This window comes from Aedes aegypti, chromosome 2 (genome assembly GCF_002204515.2).
Source record: "Aedes aegypti strain LVP_AGWG chromosome 2, AaegL5.0 Primary Assembly, whole genome shotgun sequence".
In the NCBI taxonomy this organism is placed as follows: domain Eukaryota; kingdom Metazoa; phylum Arthropoda; class Insecta; order Diptera; family Culicidae; genus Aedes; species Aedes aegypti.
The window spans coordinates 131,457,688-131,474,552 of record NC_035108.1 but is presented as its reverse complement, the minus strand read 5'-3'; the positions used below and the strand labels follow the sequence as shown (position 1 = coordinate 131,474,552).

Sequence of the window (16,865 nt, the reverse complement as noted above, 5' to 3'; positions counted from 1 at the left end):
TTTAACTAAAGTGAATTGATTTCAAATTTTAGTACTATTAATATCCAAAAAAAATCATTACTGTACAAGGTATGTAAGTCTCATTAATTTACTTTCAAATAAGCCATAGGCAATTGAAATTAGCCATAAAACGTTAGACTTACAAACAGTTTACAAATAAATCCTCTTGTGGAATATCTGGTAATAGAGCAGAATGTAGGTAATGCTATTCTATTGAAAGGATTAATGAGAGCAAACCTCCCTGGCAACACGGCACCAATAGCTCCGTCTTAAGTCGTTTCTCACCTCTTAGAGACATTCTCTCGCCGCTCCTTACGTTCACCCTTGCTATACCGCGTTGCATCATTGCCCGGCTGAGTCAAGCAGAGCAACCGGTGTGCGCTGTAGACTCAAAGCATAGTTCCTTCGCACGTTGGCTTCAGTCTTGTTTGCTTGCTTGTCTTGAAAGCATCGGTTGCGGAATTTGTGCATTTAGTGCGTTGATTTGTGCAACGGTTGTGAATTCTTGTGCAACGGATATATTCTAAAAAAAAGTGCCTTTATCAAGCTAAACAGCGAAGAACTTGTTATCGAAGAAACGACAAACAATTTACGTAGGAGTTATTCTTCAAGTGCGTACCCCACAGTGCCTAGGTTGGTGTTCTTAGGACTAGTGAAGCTTTTTGCATGGATGTTGTTTTTCTGTTATTGTTAGTGTGAAAATTGCATGCAGTTCTGTTCTTGGCGACCGCGAAGAAAACATTAACAACAAACTGTGTGCGGACAGTGAGCTGGCAGTGTGTTTTTGCTTACTTGAAGCCAATTGGCTGGTGCTGAGTTGGTGCTTTCTTTTAATTTTAGCCAGAAACTGCGGTGAAAATAGATGGAATTGTTTTGGTTTCGGTGCCAGTTGGGAGTATCGTATTACACGTGGGATCTCCGAGATTCATCAACAAAGGGAGTGATTTTTATCTTGCAGTTGCATTAACTGCATCTTAAGGGCTTGATTTATCCAATCGTATGTATTGTATGCGTAGCTAAGCGCATAAATCTTTTTGATACAGGCGATTTCCAGATGGATTTGATAGGAGAAAAGTTGAATATATTATTTATCTATGTTGCTCTCTAAACACTATTGAACTACGTACAATATTATGCTCCAAAAGCAATGGCTGAGAGTATCAAAACTTCGAATGAAACTTGTAACAAGTTGCACGGGAGTGTTCTTCACCGTGCTTAAATTTGATGAACTTACATCAAACTCCTAAAATTGGGTTGATTAGCCATGAAACATTTACAGTTTTTCGTAGCCTAATCACATTTTTCAAAGCATAACATAATTTTATTGCACTTCAATATCTTAATTTTTACATTTTAAATGATTTATGAAGGTTTCAATATGTAGACTCAATGACATTTCAATTTACATTATGACAGGTCGTCCCATAGTAAAATTGGCCGAGGGGTGATTCAAAAGTAATTTCCATACTAACTTCAAATGTGTTTTAAAAAAAGTTCCAGGGCACGGAAAATAATGAAATTTTTGGGTCCTGGCTTAATTTCTGATGTAGAACCAGAATATGTAAAAAACTTGATACCCCTAAACAAGCCAATTCCATGTTCCATCGTAAACGAATCAATAGATAAAGATCTCCCTGACTTTTTCATCATAGAAACATTAGATCAGGACACTTTTTTAACGATCTGCAAAAATTAATAATTATGTCACCCAGAAATAGGCAGTAAACCTTAATTTTAATATAAATTTAACCATAATATTCAAATTCATGAAAACATCGAGTAAGAGAAGTAAGCTCACATTGGAAACTAAAACAGATAGCATCGTGTAAGATAACATCGAGTTAGAGAGGTTAGAGAGTCCTAAACAGGTATCATTTTAAAAAGATAGGAAAAATCCAATCCTCTGAATGTCGTTTTGCCAAGATGAAAACGAAGCTGCTGAGTATTTACTCTGTTACTGCTGCGCATTGCTTAGTCAAAGAATGTTAACATTTAGAACAAGGTCATAAAAGCCCTTTGAAATTATGCAAAGTAGTCCTAATAGGGTAATAGACTTTGTAAAACGTGTTTAGCCCAAAGTCTATCATATGTCAATCGGGAGTATAAGATAAAACATGAGTCAAACCACAATATTTCTAAACAATGGAAGCAGTGGTCAAAAAGCTCTACAGAAAAAAAATGATTGAAAAAAAATTTACAGATATTAATACGATTTCTTCATAAATATTACACATATTTTTACTTTTTATTTTTTGGGTAAAAACTAATTTCTTTAAATATTTGACTCATTTTTTATGTATTATTTTAAAGAGCGTTATTTTTTTAAAACAGTGAAATAATCGACAATAGAGAAAAAATCGACTTAAAAAAACTGACCAAGACGAGAGTTGAATTCGGGTCTGACATATGTTCAACGCTACCTCTACCATTGAGGTTATCATCGCACAATGAGTGAGGAACTGATATGGGTCGTAGCAGTATGTCTTTTTACAACTATTTCTGATTCAGACTGATGAACGCAGGAACACTATCATACGCTTGTCATACACAATTTGTTTTTATTTTCCTCTAAGAAACTTTCTCGCGCTTTTCAGACTCATCAAGTTGCATATGGCAATATTACCCAATTTGAAAAATGTACACCTTGATTCTGGAAGATTCGAGGCAGAGTGCATATTGGTTTTCTCTAAGTTTAACCATCACATTTACACCAGGGAACGTCCAATCAAAATGTGGCCTTCGGCAAAGTTGTAGCTGAAAGGATTTCATATCAGAAGATTGTGTTCACTTTTCCATAAAACGTTATGACGAAGTGATAGAGGGCTGAACACAAAAGGATGGCGTTTTCCATAGTAATCTCCATATAAACTTCAAATGGCCTGTGCACATTCAAATTTCTTCCGATTCATTCCAAACTTTGGGAGGATGCTATATACCATAATATAAGTCGTTTAAGCATAGGGGAGCCAAAATTTCAAAATTTGCATCACTCTAGTGTACAGGCTTTGAACAGATATTAGTGGAGCACTTTTTGCAATCCTTTGTAGATACCTCTGTAAAAACCTTCGAGAATACCTGTGCGGATGGCTTTTTGGAGACCTCTATGAAGAATTCTGTGGAGATATCTGTGCAGTAAGGCTTTGAAAAATGTGGAGAACCAAAGGTCAAGTGTCTATGATATACAAGAATTATCAATAAATTAGCTGATTCTCTTGAAGGTCCAAATGCCTACATTTTATTTATTTTTAGTGGATCTAAAATACCCATAGGGGCGATCCATTAATTACGTAAGACAATTTTTAGGGTTTTTCAACCCCCCCTCCCCCCATGGTAAGATTTTTTGTATGAACATTAAAAATAAATCGTATGGCGCGTAAGAAATCTCAACCCCCCCCTCCCCCCATAAACCATTACATAATTAATGGATAGCCCCATACAACTAATTTAGACATTCCTTTTACTTGTACATGTCCAGTACAGATCTGTGTTATATTCAATGTTGTTTGCAATCCCGGTAGTCCACATGATTTTCCTGATATTCGGCAGCGCTTCCCTCAAACATTCACAACACGAGCGATCACATGAATGTCGGAATTAAAAAATATCAATTGAATGCTTCTGACGACTATAGCTTTGCTATGAAAACATATGATTCTGATTGTTTCTGTCATTTTTTGTATTGGGCACTGCTTTCACTTGTATGTGTGTCACATTCGATATAACAAGCAAGATCAAACCATTCTTGTTGTTTATGATTGGATGTGTCTGAATTCTATGCAAAACTTATGATTTATGCAAATGTCATCGTGTCAGACGACATTCAATTGACAATATTATATGTTTCTCGATGTTCATTTAACGACTGTGCTGTGTGCAAAAGGTGACGGTAGCGGATGAGTGTAAAGAATTCATATGACTGCTGACCATAGAAGCGAAACGAATGTCGCGAAAAATGTCGAATGTTTACAGCACTGGTTATTGCATTTCAATGTCATGTCATTGAACATCTCTACAATTCTAAACAATATTCTGTTTACTTGTATGTAGGATAAATAAATTGTGCTCTTATAAAAAAAAAACTACCATATTGTATCAAAGATGACCAGAACACATGTTGTTTTCAATTTGCCATTTGATAATGCTATTTTGTTTTCCTTTTAGTAGTACAAAGCTTCATCATTTCACCACCTGCACCGGAAGTATCATTCAATGAAAAAGTCTAAATGGCTCAGGGTCGCATTTTAAAAGATGATCTCAAAAATCTTACTGATCAAGCACCTCAAAATGCCATAGTGATACACGTTGTTTGGGTTAAGATTTTGTAATTAGTAGGATTAAATTATTTTGCTGCAAAATTGTTTCCATACATTTTGTATGGGATGATTTTAGCTGCAGAATTGTCTTTTCTAAAATTTATTAGGGAAACGAGCTCTTTATGTTATAGAAATTTGGAACTTTCAGAATGTGAATGTTATGTCGGGTTTATCTTTGTCGACAAAAAATCAAAGACATACCCAACTTCGTCACTAATCGAAATTGTGACATTGCAATGGAATAAATAAATTTCGCCTCATTGGATTCCGTGGAATTCCGCAGAGTTTTGTTTAGAACGGCATTTAACGGAATCATTCGAAATATCGCATACCATCATCTTTAAGAGCACTGTATACTATGATGGTATTATCAGAGATAGAGTGGAAGTATGAGATGAGTAATATTCATCGATATTGAAAATAAAGAAAGGACAAACTTGAGTGAGGAATTACAACTTGACGGACCTACAATCAAATCTTTGACTATGGCCTTATGAGCCTAAGCAGATTTCATTAGATGGATGGTGATCTTTTTGAAAAAAAAAAAAAATAATAAGTGATAATTCTTATCATTAGAGCATACATTAGACCTGTTTTGATTGTGCAAAATTTAAAGTTGCTCAATTATTCAAATATCAACTATTTTTTTTAACACAATAATGAGAATCCAATATCTTTTACCCACTTCAATGTAACATATTTTCCAGGATAAGCGAGTGACAAATTACAAACAATTTCCTTGGCTGTTTCAAACATCACAAATGTCACATTCGAAGCAACCTAAATATATATCTACAACCACCATTCATTTGCATAAAAGTGCTTTCGACATTTTGGCATTCGACGTTTTATCTTTCGACGTTTTGACTGTCACCCAACTTCCACCAGTACATTGACCGTGTCTATTTCAAATTGAATAAACGGTCATGGAAAAATCTCTAGCATTAGCATCTTTGATATTATTTGACAAAATTGTCCGTATGAAACTTCAAAAATATACAATTACATTAACACAATTGCTCTCAAATGTTTTGAATGAATTCTTAGCTATAATGTTGAGAATTGGGTTTGATTTTCGATATAAAACAATGGTGATCAAACATCTTGTGTCCACTTCAATGTGTTTTACTATGATTTCCAGGATATACGAATGACAAATAACAAATAATTTCCTTGACTGTTGCAAACTACACGAGTCCACTGTCTCAACCGAATCATCCTAAATATATCTACAACCACCATCCATCTGCATAAAAGTCAGCAGCAAACTACGCGCCAACCTTCATTTAAAATCACACCACGCCATCAACTGTGTAACATACAACTAGTGTCACGTCCTGACTAATCAGCCACCGCACACCGCCCTAGATGTGTTGGTGAAAACTCTACCCAGCTCCCGATCGCGACATTTTCGTGCGGGTTCGGCGAATTTTCCACCGTCGGGAAAATTTCCCGAACCGCCAAGCGGTCAGACTTGCCCGAGTTGCGCCGCAAATCCGAGACCGCATTCGAAGTTTGTCAGTCTAGCTAGCTGGTCGGAAAGTTCCGAGATTGTGTCGAATTGTGAGTGAAGCCTTTTTGAAGAAGAAAAGGGAGAACGTTACTTGGGTGTTGAAGAAGAAATCCGTGACTTTGGCGCTGCGCTGAAGACGATTCGCCGGCCGTGAGTGAGGGAAAATTGTGCGTGCAAAGACTCGTGGAGGACTCAGGGCGGGGAAAATCAGAGAGATTGTGCGTTACGTCACGTTCGAGACAGTGAAAATAAGAACAAAACCAAGCTACCAAAAGCGAACTGGGGGCGAGCGTGCAGGTTTTGTGATTTTCAGCGCGGGGCTAAAAATAAAAATTAGCGAATAAACCGTTCGAACTTTTCCCCCCTCGCGGCTCGGCATCGGATGAATCGTTTTCGAGAAAAGGCGAAGAAACGGCGCTGAAAAAGCGCGAAAATTTGACTATTTTCTCGGATTTCTGAGTGATTTTTACGTGTGCGAGCAAGGATTATCTCCGGTGGAATTTGGTCGCTGATTATTTGAATTCTCCTTTTCAGTGTCGTTTATTTGTCTGTATGTAAAGTAGTAGTGTGTCTCGTTTGAAGTGTCCAGTGAGTGCTTGATCCAGGCTGTGGCGGTAGAACCGAAACCGAACCGAAAGTGTGCGTGGTGCTCCTGAAAAAGGGATAAAAATTCCTGAGAGTGTGATCTCGTGTGACTCGTAAAACGCAGCTTGTAAAGTTCAAATCCAGTTCTCTGGGCAAGCAAGATCCGGAGAGTGAAACGAATCCGAGCGGCATAAATTAGCATCGCCGTCCCCGCAACCAACGAAACAGTCGCAGTCAATTCGCAGCGAGGGCCCCGAGAGTTCTCTGCGTGTTTTCAAGGTGAGAATCAAAGTTATGCAGGCAAATTTTGGGGCCGTTGCCTCTACCTACACACATGGGGGCACAATGGGTTTGGAGGGGTCGAAAGTTGACAAAATTAGATGAAATTGTTGAACTTTTTTTATATTTATCTGCTATAATCTTATATTTGAAATTGATTTATCGTGAAAATCATGACTTGGGTTAATAGATACTTTTTATTGCCATTGAACGCCTGTAGGGCTCTAATTTCGTCAGTTTTCAGCTATACTTATTAGTTTTCCCGAATAATACGAGACACCAGTTTCCCTTCCAATGCATATAGCCATCGTATCCGTGGCGTTTCACAAGTCGCTGAACTCAGCTTGGTTTTAATTTTTGAGTTTGTTGAATTGGTTCTACTTTTTGAAATTCTTTTTTCTGATATTTGCATCAAGCAACCAGCCCACCGAAGTCACTTCGCAGCTGCAAAACGTCTTTTTACTTTACGGAAAACGTCAAAGTCTTATGGAACAAGTGTTGCAAGGTTATCAAGAACTTCAACTGCTTCAGACACATTCCCATCAAACACTACCTCAACATTAACATCACTAGGCCTACCTCTATCTATATATGCGACCATGAACTTCGATTTGGTAGAATTCATGGCCTGGAAAATCCAAGCTCTCTCCCCTCTCAGAGGTACGACGACTTCAACCAATGACCGCAAGTCGACTTGAATAAGGTTGATACCGTCCGCAAAGCTAAAGAGTATATGTGACCATGTAATGATGGTGTTTTTTATTTGCACGTCAGATTTCCATATCACACCCTGCAGTTGTACTACAGTAAATTTGTAAGTGCGTCACCGTCACTCAGTTTGTTTAACAACAAACGAGATAAACACCATATACGCAAACCAAAAACTTGATTTGGGAACATCCATTGTTCATATCGACCTTATCAGTTTCGCAGGAATACCATATTGAAACATTATCTGCCACATTCATTTATTTAGTTAACATCTACACAGATAACACTGAATCAACAATACTCGATTGGTGGCCGCATCTCTCCATCCTCGGTTCTGCCCCACGCTCGCCAAATCGATACGCAATGATCCGCCCACCTAGCTCGCTGCGCTCCACGCCTTCTTGTACCAACCAGATCCGAAGTGAATACCATCTTTGCAGGGTTGTTGTCCGGCATTCTTGCAACATGCCCTGCCCATCGTATCCTTCCAGCTTTGGCCACCTTCTGGATACTGGGTTCGCCGTAGAGTTGGGCGAGCTCGTGGTTCATCCTTCGCCGCCACACACCGTTCTCCTGCACACCGCCGAAGATCGTCCTAAGCACACGACGTTCGAAGACTCCAAGTACTTGCAGGTCCTCCTCGAGCATCGTTCACGTTTCATGCCCGTAGAGGACTACCGGCCTTATGAGCGTTTTGTACATGGTACATTTGGTGCGGGCGTGAATCTTTTTTGACCGCAGCTTCTTCTGGAGGCCATAGTAGGCCTGACTTTCACTGATGATGCGCCTCCGTATTTCACGGCTAACGTTATTGTCAGCCGTCAGCAAGGATCCAAGGTAGACGAACCTCGAACGTATCCCCGTCTATCGTAACACTGCTACCTAGGCGAGCCCTGTCGCGCTCGGTCCCACCAGCTAGCATGTACTTTGTCTTGGCCGCATTCACCACCAGTCCAACTTTTGCTGCCTCGCGTTTCAGGCGGGTGTACAGGTCTGCCACCTTTTCAAATGTTCGGCCGACGATGTCCATATCATCCGCGAAGCAAACAAATTGACTAGATCTCGTAAAAATCGTACCCCGGCTATTAAGCCCGGCTCTCCGCATAACACCTTCTAGCGCAATATTGAACAACAGGCACGAAAGTCCATCACCTTATCGTAGTCCCCGGTGGGATCCAAACGAACTGGAGTGTTCGCCTGAAACCTTCACACAATTTTACACACCTTCCATCGTCGCTCTTATCAGTCTCGTGAGCTTCCCGGGAAAGCTGTTCTCGTCCATGCTTTTCCATAGCTCTACGCGGTCGATACTATCGTATGCCGCCTTGAAATCGATGAAAAGGTGATGCGTTGGGACCTTGCATTCACGACATTTTTGGAGGATTTGCCGTACAGTAAAGATCTGGTCCGCTGTCGATCGGCCGTCAACGAAGCCGGCTTGATATCTTCCCACGAACTCGTTTACTACGGGTGACAGACGACGGAAGCTGATCTGAGATAATACTTTGTAGGCCGCATTTAGAATGGTGATCGCTCGAAAGTTCTCACAATCTAACTTGTCGCCTTTCTTGTAGATGGGGCAGATTACCCCTTCCTTCCACTTCTCCGGTAGCTGTTCTGTTTCCCAGATTGTGCCTATCAGCCGGTGCAGACAAATGGCCAGCCTTTCCGATGAAAATTTTGATTCCGCAACATGAACAATTCTCATGATTCTTGTTCCGGACGCTTCCTCACTTATGCATCATATTCCGTACACTTCGTTTCAAATTCCTTTACTGAAAATAATAAATAGAAAATTCAAATCTTCAATTTGAATAGTCAAACCATCTAAGAAAGGTCTACGGCTGTTAGGAATTATAAATTTGCAGAGATATCTACGGAAAGTGCCTATTAAAACGAGACTCGAAAATGAAAACTTTTAAACGGAAAAATTCAAATATTTCGCGTGAAATGATTCCCTTACAAAGTAGAGTATTCGGATTTTGTATGGAGCAGCTCTCTGTAATTGGCACACTCCAGTATGAATTTTTGGTTGTAGATTGCGCGTATGAGGCCACTTCCTATAGCTTCAGAAGTACTCGGTCGATGGATTGGTAAAGCTACTTGCTTTCATAATTGTGAAACTCGATTGGGATCGCCTTTTTCAGCAACCTTTCAACTTTTAGCTTGCTCTTTACCTTTCCTATCCTTTCTTATGTCGATAGGTTCTGAGGTCAGCCATTTTAATATATTTGCCCGAGGAGGAACAAATAACTCCCCAATAACTTATGCATACCATTTTTTGGTATCATACTAAAATTAGGTATTGTTCAGTTGTCAATACCTCAATTTGGTATTATAATGGTATTGAAAAAAATCTTTAAAACAATTAAAAATACTTCATTGAGGTATTAAACAGCTATTGAGGTCTGCTGGAGGTATTGAACTACAATTGAAAAATTTCATTTTTATATGAAAATCCATCAAGTATTATTGAGGTATTACAATGCCTGATCTAGTTATCAGTTTGGTGTTCGTAGAATATGCTTGAGATATTATTTGAGGTATTTTACCTCTTATGCAGGGCTAATTCATACCTCATTCAGGTATGTAGTATTGGAAATTATCTGGTATGGAATACCTCAATTTGTTATTAAGTAGTTATTTTCTTCTGCTCGGGTGGGCAAGCATCTCGACGGCGCCTTACGGTGTATTACCAGAAGGTGCTAGGTATGCGAACGAAAACCACTGATTTCTTTATTGATACGATTGGATGCGATTATGACATTATTATTCTGACGGCAACGTGGCTCCGTCCTGACGTAGGTACTCAACTCCGAACACTGTTCCAATTACACGATATTCCGATGCGATCATAGTGCCCAGATAAGCTCCTTCCAACGTGGTGGTGTATTTATTGCAGTTGAAGCTCTTCCTTGAGCAAGTTGTTATCTTAGTTAATTTTCCATTGTCAACGATCCTTCTTTGTGACATGTACATCCGTCCGGCTTCACCACCAGGACTTAATAAACGATTCACAGTTTCAAATCTTATGTGCTACACTACTGTCCTTCCATCGGAAATTGAGCGCCGTTAGCAAATGGACGCTGTGTACTTCGACTTCTGAAATGCTTTCAGCAAAGTCCCCCCGATCTGGCTATCAAGAAGTTAGAGCGAATGAGGCTGCCTCATTGAATCACAGAATGGCTTCATTCCTACTTGTCCGGTCGCAAAGCCTTCGTTAGGATCGGAGACACACAATCTAGTGTTTTTGATGTTACCTCCGGTGTCCTCCAGGGCAGCGTTTTAGGTCCACTCATATTTGTGCTGTTCATCAACGATGTGTCTCACCGTTTGAAATCGTGCAAGCTTATTTATGCTGATGACCTCAAGATCTACAGAGCTATCACCTCTGCTATCGACTGCTATGTTCTACAGTCTGACGACAACGAGCCGCTTCTATGGTGTTCAGAAAATGAAATGCTGTTGAACAACAGCAAATGCAAGTGCATAAACATTCACACTCCGTCTTTCCAGAATCTTTTTCAACTACAAAATCAACGGTAGTATCATCGACCGAGTAACGACCATCAACGATTTGGGTGTTATCATTGAGAGTAAACTGAAATCAGCAATTATGTGAGCGTAACCACTGCCAAGGCTTTCTCTGTTCTTGGGTTCATCCGATGTAAGTCACAACCCGAGCAGAAGAAAATAACTACTGAATACCAAACTGAGGTATTCCATACCAGATCATTTCCAATACTTACAACCTGAATGAGGTATGAACGAGCCCTGCATAAGAGGTAAAATACCTCAAATAATACCTTCTGCATATTCTACAAATACCAAGCTGATAATTAGATCAGGTATTGCAATACCTAAATAATACTTAATGGATTTTCATATAAAAGTGAAATTTTTCAATAATAGTTCAATACCTCCAGCAGTCCTCAATACCTATCGAATACCAAAATGAAGTATTTTTAATTGTTTTAATTATTTTTTTCAAATACCATTATAATACCAAAATGAGGTATTGATAACTGTACAATACCTATTTGGGGTATGATACCAAAATATGGTATGCATAAGTTATTGCCGAGTTATTCTTTCCTCCTCGGGAAGTGTCCAAGATATCTTCATCCACAAGACACTGTATTGTTCATTGATGCGAAGAGTACTAGAATACGCTCTGCCTGTGTGTGGTCACATTTTCAAACTGCTCAGGTGCTCCATATTGAAAAAGTACAGTGTAGCTTTCTTCGTTCACTTAGGTCACTACCGTGGAACGGAGCCTGTGCATCTTCCAGACTATGAGAGTCGCTGCATGTTACTGAGCTTTGAGTTTGAGCTTGAGCTTGATTGGCTGCCCATGGTTGCTAACTCCAGTATCGCCACATCAGCTGCACTTACACAAGGAACCAACCGAATGACTGCCTGGGACTAACAGCACCCTCAGTGTATAAGTGCTGGTGATCTTCTAATGTTAGGAAACAATGGTGCCTGCCACGTACGAATGCTGACCAATGAGAGGAAGGGGGAGGAATTAATGATGCCATTAAACTGGCTTTCACAGTAGACCGTATATACCACTGTGTCTATGCCAGTTCATGCGGAAGTGTGTGAGTTAAGGGAAAGGCATGGCAGAGAGGTTTGCTCTTTGGTCAGCAGACTGCCTATGTATCAGGCGTAAGGAAAGGCGTGCTATAATGATGATAGAGTGGAAGCGTAGGGAAACGTTTTTTTTGTCCGTCTCTGGTTCAAGAGTTTGCTATGAAAGAATAAGATGTGAGTGTGATTGATTGAGAGTGCAAGATAGAAGCAAGTGAGAGATATACAACTACAAAGTACGAGGAAAGGAAAGGGACGGGCCTGGGATTGAACCCATGACCTTCTGCTTATGGAGCAGAAGCGGTAGCCATTAGATCACCAACCCCGTCAATCAGAGTCGCTGCATGTTGCTGGCATTTAGGGGAACCAAATTGAAATGAATGTTTAGGTTTGATTCGATCATGAACAATATTGACTGTAGCGGCTTATATGCGAAAGTAGGGTTTCTCGCTCCAAGTCGTTATTTACGTAGTCGTCAACTCTTGGCACCTGGAACGCATAGGTCTGCCTATGGTCAGAATAGTCCACTCTCTAGTTGAATTCGAAGTTTTTGTGTTGTGAATGATGTGTTCGATTTTAATCCGTCCAAAGTTGCTTTTAAACAAACATAAAACTTGCATAAAACTTCCGCATATCGTGCCAGTCCATGTTATCTTGTGCTTTACACTTTCTTCGTTCTTACGTCTGTCACTCTATGCAACCAATTGCTTCGACTTCGTTGTCCCACTAGCTATTTACATCTTTGGAAACGTAGATTCTTCCCAATTGCAAATACTAGCGTGCCTGAAAATAATAATTTGACCTTTAGAAACGGTTTACCAATTGAATGAAATGCTTCAATACATGGTTTTGCATCCTTTTTGTTCTATGTTTTGACAATTTGAATTAAACATTTCGCTTTCTGACTTAATTTCTTTAGGAGAGGGGACGAACGATCTGCATGAAGTTCTCAGAAGTACTTTAGAAGGAGTTTCTGGAAGAAATCTTAAAAATGTTTCTGAAAGAATCACTGCGATTCAGAAAACAAAAACCAAGATGACTACCGTTTTGATTCATATTACGGACAGCTTTTAATTCCGGACACTCTTCTTTGTATGGAAAACATTTCACATGAAATATTTCAATTTTTGCTTTTTAAAAGTTCGCACTTTCGATGCTTTTTTTAAAAAGCATTTTTCATAAATATCCGTGGAAATTTACAATGCCCAACTGCCTGAGACGTCTGTTTAGTTGTTTGACAATTCCTACCAATTATTTGACTTCTCTTTTTATGATTTTTATGAGCTGTCCGGAATTCGAATCAGAGTGTCCGGAAATCAAGGCAAAAGTAAGGGAGCGTCCGGAATAAGAATCATCGGAAGTCAACACATTTCCATTTATTTAAAATTATTCATGTTGCGGAATCAAAATCTTATCCCACCATTCGAAAGCTAAAAGTCTTGAAGGCTCGATAACGCGGAGAAATAATACAAACTGATTTATTTTATATGCTTTTTGATGCCACTGAGGCCTTAAGTGTCCGTAATATGAATCAAAACGGTATTTTGTGAAAAAATCTGAAATGAGACATTGGATAAATTTCTAAAATACTGATGTTATTAGCAAAATATGACACAATAAGTTATAGGAGGATTTCTAAAAAAAGAAAACTGCTTGTATTTTTGAAAAAAGTAGTGTAAAAATATTCATAGGGAATTTTTAGTATTTTTTATGGAGAAATAACTCGAGATGTCAATTAGAAGATACCAATGCGTGATATTTTGAAGAAGATCACGAAAAAAAAATCTTTGGAAATTGTTCAAAGAGTTTCCAGAAGAGTTCTTGTAAGATCATCAAGAGTGATTTCTGAAGGTTTTTCTGCCAGCATTTGTAGAGGAATCCTTGAAGAAAACGTTTCAGAGTTTCCTTCAGCATTTTTCATAACAAACCATTCATAGAACCCTAAAGAATTTTTAAAATGATTCCTTAAGTAATGCCCATAGAGACAACTCCAACAAATTCCACAAGGGTCCTCGGATACTTTATTGCAAATTATTTGGGGAACATTTAAGGAAAGCTCCTCCCAATTCTCCAGTTAACTTAAACTTTATTATAAAAGTCACCTTCCGTGGCAATAGAAAATTGCAAAGATGTTCGAATAAAACTGTTAATAATGTCATACGACACTCATTCCAATATATTAATCTAGTTTTCAACATTGGTCGTTCTTTGTAAATCAATTCTCAAAACTTATTTTTTTCCGCTACAGAGCCTTCACTCAGATATTACTGCAACTATTCACCATTTGTACTGCATACAACGTTAAGGTGGTTCAAGCAACAAAAAAGTTTGGAGATTCAGTTTCTTATATTTTTCTTACAATCTTTATGATTTGATTAAAGTTCTGTTAATTTTATGCCATTTTGCCAAATCATCAGCGTCAAATGTAGGTCATTATGCCCCAAAAAAAAAAAAAAAGAGAATAAATTTGCGTAGGTCTGGCTGTCCGCAAATTATCCTATCAAACTTTGTAGGTATGAGTCTTCAACCAAGAGAAATCAATCCACCATTCTTGCATTGTTTGATATCTTAACATATTATATTATTGAGAAGTAAGTTTGACACATTTTCAATAGCAATTATTTATTAAATTATTCCAAACAGTGGTCCGATATCCGTTTTTCGAGCTTTATGATGTTCATCGAACTCACCAGATTTGAACCGTATGTAAAATTTTATACTTTCAGCCTACACACTTAGCTCAAATCACCGAAGTCGGTAATTCGTTTACTGAAATCTCATATCAGTAGGACGTGATAGTTTCGAAATTTCTATTTTGAGTAAACATGCGGATATATTGAAAAAGGTACATCGACATCGATTTTTTATTGTTTTCAATGTGAGGACTACTTTCCCACACGGCAACGCGGATTTACTCAAATCTGAGTTGTTTCAACGTAAAACCGTAGTTGAGCCCAATAACTCAAATTTGGCTAAATTTCCAAGGCCTCTATTAGGTACTTTGCCTTTGAAGCAATAAGAAAAATTTACTTAAATTTGGCTTGATCCAACGCAAAATTGAGTTCATTCAACCCATGCTTGAGAATATTGCATTTACCCAAATTTGGCTTTTTGGGCCAAACTACCCCCACTAGGTAGGTGCAGCTCTCTCTATTTTTGACAACATTGGTGGGGAAGAGAGAATTTGGGTGATTTTGGGTTGAGAGAATAATCGGTATACCTAATTTTGGGTAAAGTCTACTCAAAAATAAGGTACACTGTTTTTTTCGTGCATATTTTGTTGTTCGGAAAATTTAGGGACACCCTGTAAACGATCTGATGATCTAGAGAGGAGGTATCCATAAATTGATATTCTGTTTGTTTTTAATCTAAAAAACGTCTGCCAAAACCCGAATAAAATTAGTTCAAATTCAATAGGTTTCTTCGGCAACTCTCTACACAAATGCCAGATTTAATTATGTCAATGTACTTAGCATAGATATAACATTTTATTTGTTTATGATTGTAAATCATTGGACTTAAGAATCTAAATGACCATTAGTGGAGCAAAAACTGGAGCTGTCAATACTTTATCATCAATAGTCAAAAAGTAGGGGCCTTCCTTAGCCGAGTGGTTAGAGCCCGCGCCATACTGAAGGTGTCTTTGCTGGGCATAGAGTATCGTCGTACCTGCCACACGATATACCGTTAAGTCACCAGTCACCGTGCACATATACAAATTCCTACAGAATATTCATACAATTTTCACAAATTATTTTTTTCTCAGCAAAATAAGATAAAACTGATGAAATGAAGTAGTTTTTGTCACAAAGCATTTTGAAAAACCTAGTTTATGTAATAAAAATCATGTGAATTCTGTTTGATAATAAAAATTTTCAACACTCTTAGTAGAAACACCAAAAAATCACATTTTTTATTTTAACGATAGAGTATGATTTTTTTGAAAATTTCAACAAGTTTTCATTGTGGATACTATTAGTAAGATGTATTTCATCCTATGAACAATGAGATTTTATGCAAATTAGAATTTTATATTGTGTTTCAGTCGAAACCCAAATGCACGGTGAATGGATCCCTCTCAGTATGTATGGTTCCTATTACCGTGCATTAGTGTAAAAGGCATGAAATTATTCGGTAATATTAGATTTATTGTTATATCGTCATTAAACTACTTAATATTTAGTTTTTAAGTGAATATGAAATGATTTAGACAATACAGTCAAACCTCCTATAACGATTTTAATGAAAAAATAATTAGTTAGCCAATTTTTAAACTTTTTATGGATTTTATTGTAAATGAAGTTTGAACAGTCTTAAAAATGAGAGCGCTCACTATTAGCAACATAGTTGCTCCATCAACAACGTTTCTTCAAGAAACAAAATTAAATCATGACGAATTCTATACGCACGGTAAATGGTGACATAGAACGGTACGAGGCGACCTTAACGTGAGATTTTCAAACATAATTTTTGAGTAATTTTTAGCTATGCATCACTAGTTTTAGATTTTTCCCTGAATTATTATATAATTGTACGCTACGTAGTGGTATTCTAATACGCTTCAAATTATTTGGAAAAGTTATATAAATTTTTGAAGTGCAAATTTTTCTTAAATGCACGGTGAATGGTAGCTTGACGGTACGGATGCGAAAATGGCAACTAAGGCAAAGAAAGCTCTCAGTTAATAACCGTGGAAGTGCTCATAAGAACACTACTCTGAGTAACCGGCTCTGTCCCTGTGGGGACGTTAATGCCAAGAGAAGAAGAAGTCAAAAAGTGAATATCACACCAGTCGAAATCGCTTAATAGATTGATAAAACGTTGAGCGGGTTCACGGAATTCATATTTTCTTCTTCTATTGAAAAAGTTCT

The 16,865-nt window shown here is 38.1% G+C and overlaps 1 protein-coding gene across 7 annotated transcripts in view; it reads left to right on the top strand.

Moving 5' to 3' along the window:
- Positions 1-413: 413 nt before the first annotated feature.
- Positions 414-16,865, top strand: part of LOC5566824 (PDZ and LIM domain protein Zasp) — a 257,834-nt gene continuing 241,382 nt past the window's right edge. For 4 of the 7 annotated variants that reach the window (XM_021842380.1, XM_021842379.1, XM_021842376.1 and 1 more), the window contains exons 1-2: positions 5,768-5,876; positions 6,361-6,690. The gene's annotated coding sequence lies outside the window, so the exon portion shown is untranslated. Of the gene's footprint in view, positions 634-5,767; positions 5,877-6,360; positions 6,691-16,865 lie in introns of those variants that run through there. The other 3 variants (XM_021842377.1, XM_021842384.1, XM_021842378.1) reach the window with 3 other exon arrangements.